Below are 7,490 nucleotides of genomic sequence, written 5' to 3'. Positions count from 1 at the left end.
AATGCACTTTAATTTGAAAATTAATTTTTATACTTAGGGTAAATACCATAGATAACCGGATATCTAAAAAAAAAGTTAATGCTTTTGATACTTGATATACTAGTATTTAGTTTTTAATACTCAGTAAATTCTGTTTTTCAGGTATACGCTAATAAGCATTGCTGCTGCAGGCCAATTAAAGGGATCTCGACTCGAACTCAACAAAATGTCCATTTATAATTAAATCAAATTTACAAGACATCTTCAAAATATGGAAAGTATCATGGATCATTTTGAGAAGAATACAATGAAATATAGTCATAGCTGTTGAAGGGAAAGACAATCTTAATAATTATTCGTAAGAGGAGACGTAAATGTCAAAGAATGAATAGTATAGGCAAAGAACAGTGGCTTCACTGTAGAATGCGTGTTGCCATAAGTTCTTTATTATTATTTAAGGTTGAACACCATTGTCGTGCCGCCTACAAGCACCTGAATACACTTTGTCACAAAGTACCTTTTTGTAGGAGTGATAGTAGGAGTAATAGTACCATTTCTGTTATTCCTATAATATATGTACTACTTAAGTCGCATACCGTGAATATCAGCAATGGCATCTGATATTGAGCTTTATTGCTAGTGCATTGTTATGTTGAAAATTTTTTTTAGTATGTTAGATTATGTACTATTTTTATAATAAAATTACATTTTAGAATTGCATTATCATATAAATAATATAACACAAAATTTATCATACAGTGGGAATGGAGGGTTTAACTTATTTGCAATTTAAGTTAAATGCCTACTATGTGCTGTTTGTCACTATTATGCTCATGCAGAAAAGAGGACTTGAAGTGATTGTGGTTTCTGTTTTGGGAGATGGGGGACATATTCCTGAAAAACTGCCGACTCGATGTAAAACAATAACAAACCAATCATAAAGCCCCACCCAATGACTACTAGGATGTAAAAATGTTCAGTTTAACTTTCCTTTAATTTGTTCAAGGTAAACATTTTCAAAGAGATGGTTGTCAACATGTTGAGTATACCTAGAAAGCAGAAAAAAAATAAATTGGTGCAATGAGTCAATTTCTCAATATTCCTTAATCAGTACAGTTTCAGGAAAAATAATTTTGAAGAATTCAAGCATGGAAGTGAATTAAAACTGAATTTAATTTCATGTGATTAATTATACAAATTCTTAAGTAAGATATTGTCAGCTGTGGTTTAACCATGTTTACTAGCATTTCAACATGTATAATATTGTTTGCAAATTTTAACATGTTAAGAAAATTGAAATTCGGCGAAAAGTGTATAATAAAATATTTCTGAAAATGAACTTGCTTAACATCAATCAGAATTTCCATTCACTTCCAGTCTGGAAACGAATCTCTTGCAGAGATGTGTAACAACCCTAGAAATTAAGAGCGTTTAATATATTTCCACATAAATTTATTGCAATAAAATGCACCAATACACACGTAATTTTGCAAATCAAAAGGCGGGAAAATCTGTCGTCTGCTTTGATCTGATAAGAAACAATTGGCTCGTTGGGTTTGTACGAGGTAGAAATAACCATCACGGCATTTAAGCAAACAAATTTTAACACCATGTACCCACTTACGATGAGTGGGGCTCTCATTCAAAATGCAATATTGGATATCTAAATAAACAAGGCAGAAAAACCCAAGAACAAAGAATATTGCATATTATGTGACATCAGCTTCTACATGGAGACAATCCCCTGGCAATATAATTAGGTCTTCAGATAGAGAACACATGCAGCTTTTTTGAGTGACGGCTGCAATTGTTTTTACTGCAAGTTTTCAAAACTATCTTCGAGTTGACTTTAAAACCACCTTGCGACCATATGTTTAAAGAAAGTCAATAGAGGGTTTATTGAGAAGGTATTTGTTTTGTCTGGTGACGAAGTCTGCATTTTTAAGAGACTTTCAGCAAGTGAAGAATATATTTTTGGCTTGGAGACAATAGCCATGATAGCACGCTTCAGTATCATTCAAGCAAATGTTCACCCAAACATAATTCAAGACATAAAGACAATTGTTTAATAGAATACGAAGATCTAGTTCATTCTAAAAAGAAATCTTTCGTAACTGTTCTAATATTAGCTCAAGTACATGTGTGAAAATTTTAAGCTCTTAGACGCATACTTATGCAGAGTTAAATAGTCATTATTTTTTTTTAACACAACCTCTGAAGTGTGAATGCTTTGCATAATCTATTGCATTTCATGCAAAAATTAAATCTTTATGCAAATTCTAATAGATTAATAAAACGAAAACCAAATCCCCAAATTTACAGTATTTTAACATGTTCGACTAGATGCATACTATTGCATTCTAAAAAAAATATTTATTGATTTATCAGTCGATTAAATTCATTTTGAAATGTTGATATGGAGCACACTGATCAGTTTAAGGTCTTCAATCCCTAATAGGAACAAATATTCAATGAAATTGAAAACATAACAGATATGTAGGCATTGAATACTCAGTTTATTTAGACATACTTCCCATTTATTACTATAAGTATGTATAGTGGGATGTGTCCTAATTCATGACCTTGAATTTTGGTAAGAATTATCTCCCCTTTTTTTATTTAATAAAAAAAAAAAATAATTTAAAAAAATTAAGCCGGTAAAAAAATTGTTTTTAATTGTCATTCTATTTTTAATGTTTCAATTCATCTTTCCACCGCAGGATTTATTGATATTCAAATTATTTGAATTTTTGTTTTGAAAAAACGCTTTTCCCCATAGACTTCAATGCAATCTTTGTTAATTAACTACTCCTTAATTAATTAAATTTTTGAAAATTTCTCACGGACAATCCTTTTCCACTATAAAATGCTTTAATATAACATCAGAGTATTGTGCACTTGACGGACATTTAAGGTAGATAATTTGGTACCATTAGGGATGGAAATCCTTAAGATGTTTCATTGAACATTGCATTTTTTCAAATGCTCTTCAATTTGTTTGTTATATAATGAATGAACATTTTATTATATCCTTTGAATATTACCGGTATGTTTTTGTGTTTATCCATTTTTAACTGTGACCCACACGCCATATGTATAAATGTTTGATATAACCCACATGTAGAGAAAGGGCGTATTTAGTTATTAGAACTTTTGCCCAATCCCAATAAAATACAAAGTTCAAAGTAAACCAAAAATTATAAATATTGTTATTTTATTTATCTAAAAAAGAGTTTAAGTAAATTTATTGTCCCTTGCAATTATGTGCCTGGCAAAGGATGGTAAATTTTTAATCTTTGTGGATGCACTTTACACACGGGACCACTTGCAAAGGCAGTGTTGTGGTACTGCTACGAATCGGAATTCTTAACTTTCTTTGTGCTTTTCCCCGTTTTCCCATCAGTTCTATTGAAGTTTAGTAGATGAAGTATTAGTATTTGAGGCTTCCAGAGCACAGTGTACTTTTACAGGTTATATTTAAGGTAGAGCGGCAATGACCAAAACCTGCTGCCTATTAAGAAGCTTACGTCTGTCATAATGTGCAGGTTTGTCGTGCCTTCACCAAAGTCGTCACGCCGTTGCCATGGAAATCGGAGATATTATAATTACTACAAGATGGAGGACGTGTTATTTCAGATACATATTAGAGAGATATTCGTTAATAAGTAATTATGAGTTCTAACCTAATTTATATTTGATCCTTGAACTAGTCATTTCTTATTGCCATTGTCTAGAAGAAAATTTATTCAAGATGGTTGACTTGTCATCATCGTCAATGTAGTCACGTGACTTGTCTGATATACACATGCTTCACTGACCCATCTAAAGATGAGGTTTATGATAAGCTTCAAAAAATTTGATCAGATTGCTACAAAACAATAACTCCGTAACTAAACGTTTGTAAGATATATTTGATAGCGCTGTAAAGATTCAGTAGCAAGGAATGGGTCACCGTTACTTAGCATGTGATCAATTAGTCAGATATTTGGACGATATCATTCAAAATCTTCTTTCTACCCGCTTCGTGGGAAAAAAAGAGATAAGATTTTATATGGCTCTTTGCCTTTGTTTTGACACTGTATCGAGTCGGTAGTCTCAAGATTCAGAAATGTGTTACATTTTGTTCATCAAATTACCGAGCTACTCATGCTAGCATTCACCACCTAAAAATCGAGGCTTCTTCTACAGCCGGTATTTTTCTATTATTTACATGTTGTTATATATAACGATATTCTTTATTCCTTGCCAAATTTTGTGATACTCGGTTAATGAATTAGAGGCCACGCAGACTGGGCAGCTAAAGATGATGGAGAAATGAAAACAGTCCATTAGTTGGTAACCTCTCAGATTTATCAATGGGGTTCACCCGTTAGTTCACAAAGCCAAACAAATATTTTGCATATTAGTCATTACTGTGTTGACGTGAGAAAATTCTAAATGTTTGAATTAGTGTTCCTTGGCAAATGTTTACATTTTTTAATTTTTCTTTGAAAGAATCTTTATATTTTTTTATGTTACTGGTGTTAGAGATAGTCTCAAATAAGCAAACTGAAATTAGAGAAAGAAATTTTCAAATTAAAAAAAAATTATTAAAATCAAGCAACTGAAAAGCGGGAACATGTATTACTGAAGTTTTATCAAAGTGCACAGTTAATCCCAAGTTATGCCTTAGACCAATACTTTTCACCGCTAGGACTTGAACCCAGAACCATCCGCTGAGGGACTGCTCTGCATTGAGCTACGGTGAATTTATAGATCACAGAGGCAAACTTGAAAATAAAATGTACCTGCAACATCTCAGGCTATCACAGAAGCGTGTTCTGAAAAGTACAATATATCCCAACAATCCATAAAACATTAAGCATTTTTTTCAATTTGATAAAAAGTACAATACTATAGTATACTAGTATTCCAAAAACAAAGAGGTAAATAAAAATTGTGTATTCTAATTAAAATATTTAAGTATAGTAAAAACGTATGAAGTACAATAACATTTCCTCTTTAAAGTATTTTTTAAAATTATCACACAATAAGTATTGTGTAATGCTTTTATTACATAAATTTAAAACCTGAAAGATTGGGAAATGCAGTTATTCATTACAGCTTTAGCTTAGTACATAACTGTGTTTTTGATTAAAGGAGAAGTCTTTAGTATAATCCGATTTTAAAGAAATTATTGAACAAACGTAAGAACACATGGGTAACTATTGTTATAATTTAGATAAGGAAATAATAAATATATAAGAAATGGATTAATAATATCTCCCGGTCTAGATTAAACTCTGAGGATTATAGGGTATGCCAAAAATCGGGTACATATGTATAATCCTTTTTAATCTTATTAATACATATTCTAATTTATATGCTTATGCTCGACAAGTCTGTTTTATTGCTTTGTTAAGACAAAGTATACATGTGGTATATAAAACTATAATCAGCTGGTTTTGAAGGTCCGCTTTTGTAATCCATTGCGATACTGCCCAAATAATGTCTATATATTTAGAGAGATCTACCTCAAACTTGTGTTTGCCAATATTTAAAAGAAATGTTTAAATTCCTTTGTCTGTCTGTATTGGTTTGAAGTGTTTACTATTTGCAATGGAAATTGAAGTAAATAAACCGAAGGGTTCTTTGCAGTTTACAGAACGGTTGAAGAAAAAGAACCAATGAATATTTTACGAGCAGAGACACGTCTAAACTTCACCATAAAACACACTTTAATCATCTTCTTAATCTGCATTAAATAATTATTTTGACATTTAATTCACCCATCGCACCGACTGTCAATCCTAAACTTTGCTAGAGGTTCTTACTGAATTTCAGTCGAGTTGTCGAGTTTTAGCTTGTCTAGATAATTAAAACTCATAAAATATACGGAATATAATTAATTGACAAGTTTTTCTTCAGGAGAACTTTACAAGAACTTTGAAAACCCAGGTTGTTGAAGGGCAACGTCCATATTTCTTGGGGTTTTTTTTAACTTCATATCAGAATTCTGTTACTAGACAGTTTTTCAAAAGGCGAATACAACATTTTGACAACATATAACAACAAAAACACTCTCTTTTTAGATTCTTTTCACAAGAGCACTAAACTTCAACTAAATATCACTACTTGAAAAGGATGAATATTGCCTGTTATGCCCAAGGAGCATTCGATTTCTTACAGAATTTTTTCAAAAGTAAAAAGGGTCTCTGTATTTTTTAAAGCAAAATTTCGAGTGTATATTGTGAGGTAGGAGCTAACCGTCATTTAGTTTTTGTTCTCCATTAAAGGACCAAGAACTGTTAGAGTCATTTAATTGAAGACTATGGGAAAGTGCTATTGCAATTTAGGGCTCAGACGAACACTTAAGGTTTGCATTAGCTGTTCAAAAATATCACACAATGATGAGCAAATGTATGACAAGGCATAATCTTTTAAATGCATGCACTTAGATTATTTTTGAAAATTAAAAGACTTCAACAGTGTTTAACATTCTTTTTTTTCAAAGCCAATTCAAGTAAAAGGTATGTGTTCATATTGGACATACTATAGTGATACATGTATGCATCACATTTCATTACTTCTTTTTTCGACTTTTATGCTTTTATTAAGTATGGTGAACACTTATTTTGTCAAAAAGCATGGGCTGTAAAAATTTGCAAAAATAACCAAATCTTGCACTGGACTGCACGTGCCAAGTTCACATGATACTTACAAACGAATATGAGAAATAAATGCATATGCGAAATATGCATGTATAAATGTGTTGTTCTAGGTATGTATCATTGGGATGACACCATTTGACAAGATAGTTATCTAGACCATGGAGTTTTTGGCAAAAGCAGATTTGTTATCCTTAATAGATATTCATGTTGATAAAACATACTCCATTGAATTTCTGTTGATATACTGCTGCTAGATGCTCCTCAATACAAAGACATGCTGTCTTATACATGCATGTAAATGTAAAAAAGCAACTATATAAAAGTCGGAGTATAGTCGATTATCAATACGTTTAGGTTTTCACATTTTAGTGAAATCATTAAATTCTGTGCCCTTTTATCGTCGCAGGTACCCGTTTGATCGAAAACCTATTGAAAATGTTGCTTTAAAAATTGAATGCACACCAACATTTCATGGTCATGTACTTATTCACATCCTGTCCAATGCGATGGCATTCTCTTGATCTCATTAATCTTAAGACAGTTATCTTTTTTCAATTTGATGCTTTTTTAGTATGAAGTTATCAACACTCTTCGCATTGAGTTCATAATATATAGTGTCACTTTGCTAGGAAATGTCAATATTCAATGTAAAAATTGATTTCACATGATTAATGTCAGTTTGCTATTAAATAGCGTCTCTCAGAAAGTCATTGCAAATTGTGACAGGGAAACGACAAAAGAAAAAATTCTGATTAATTTGCACAGTTAGTAATTCGGACTTCCGAGTGCCAGAAATACACAAGATGTCCATATCTATATGCCAATGTGCGAGAGAAGCTCGCGATCGTCCGTTGACAGAAA

This window comes from Saccostrea cucullata, unplaced genomic scaffold (assembly GCF_032062105.1).
Source record: "Saccostrea cucullata isolate Sc308-1 unplaced genomic scaffold, CSIRO_AGI_Scuc_v1 ctg704, whole genome shotgun sequence".
NCBI classification, from domain to species: Eukaryota; Metazoa; Mollusca; class Bivalvia; order Ostreida; family Ostreidae; genus Saccostrea; species Saccostrea cuccullata.
The sequence above is the reverse complement of the archived record's forward strand: the minus strand, read 5'-3'. Positions refer to the sequence as shown.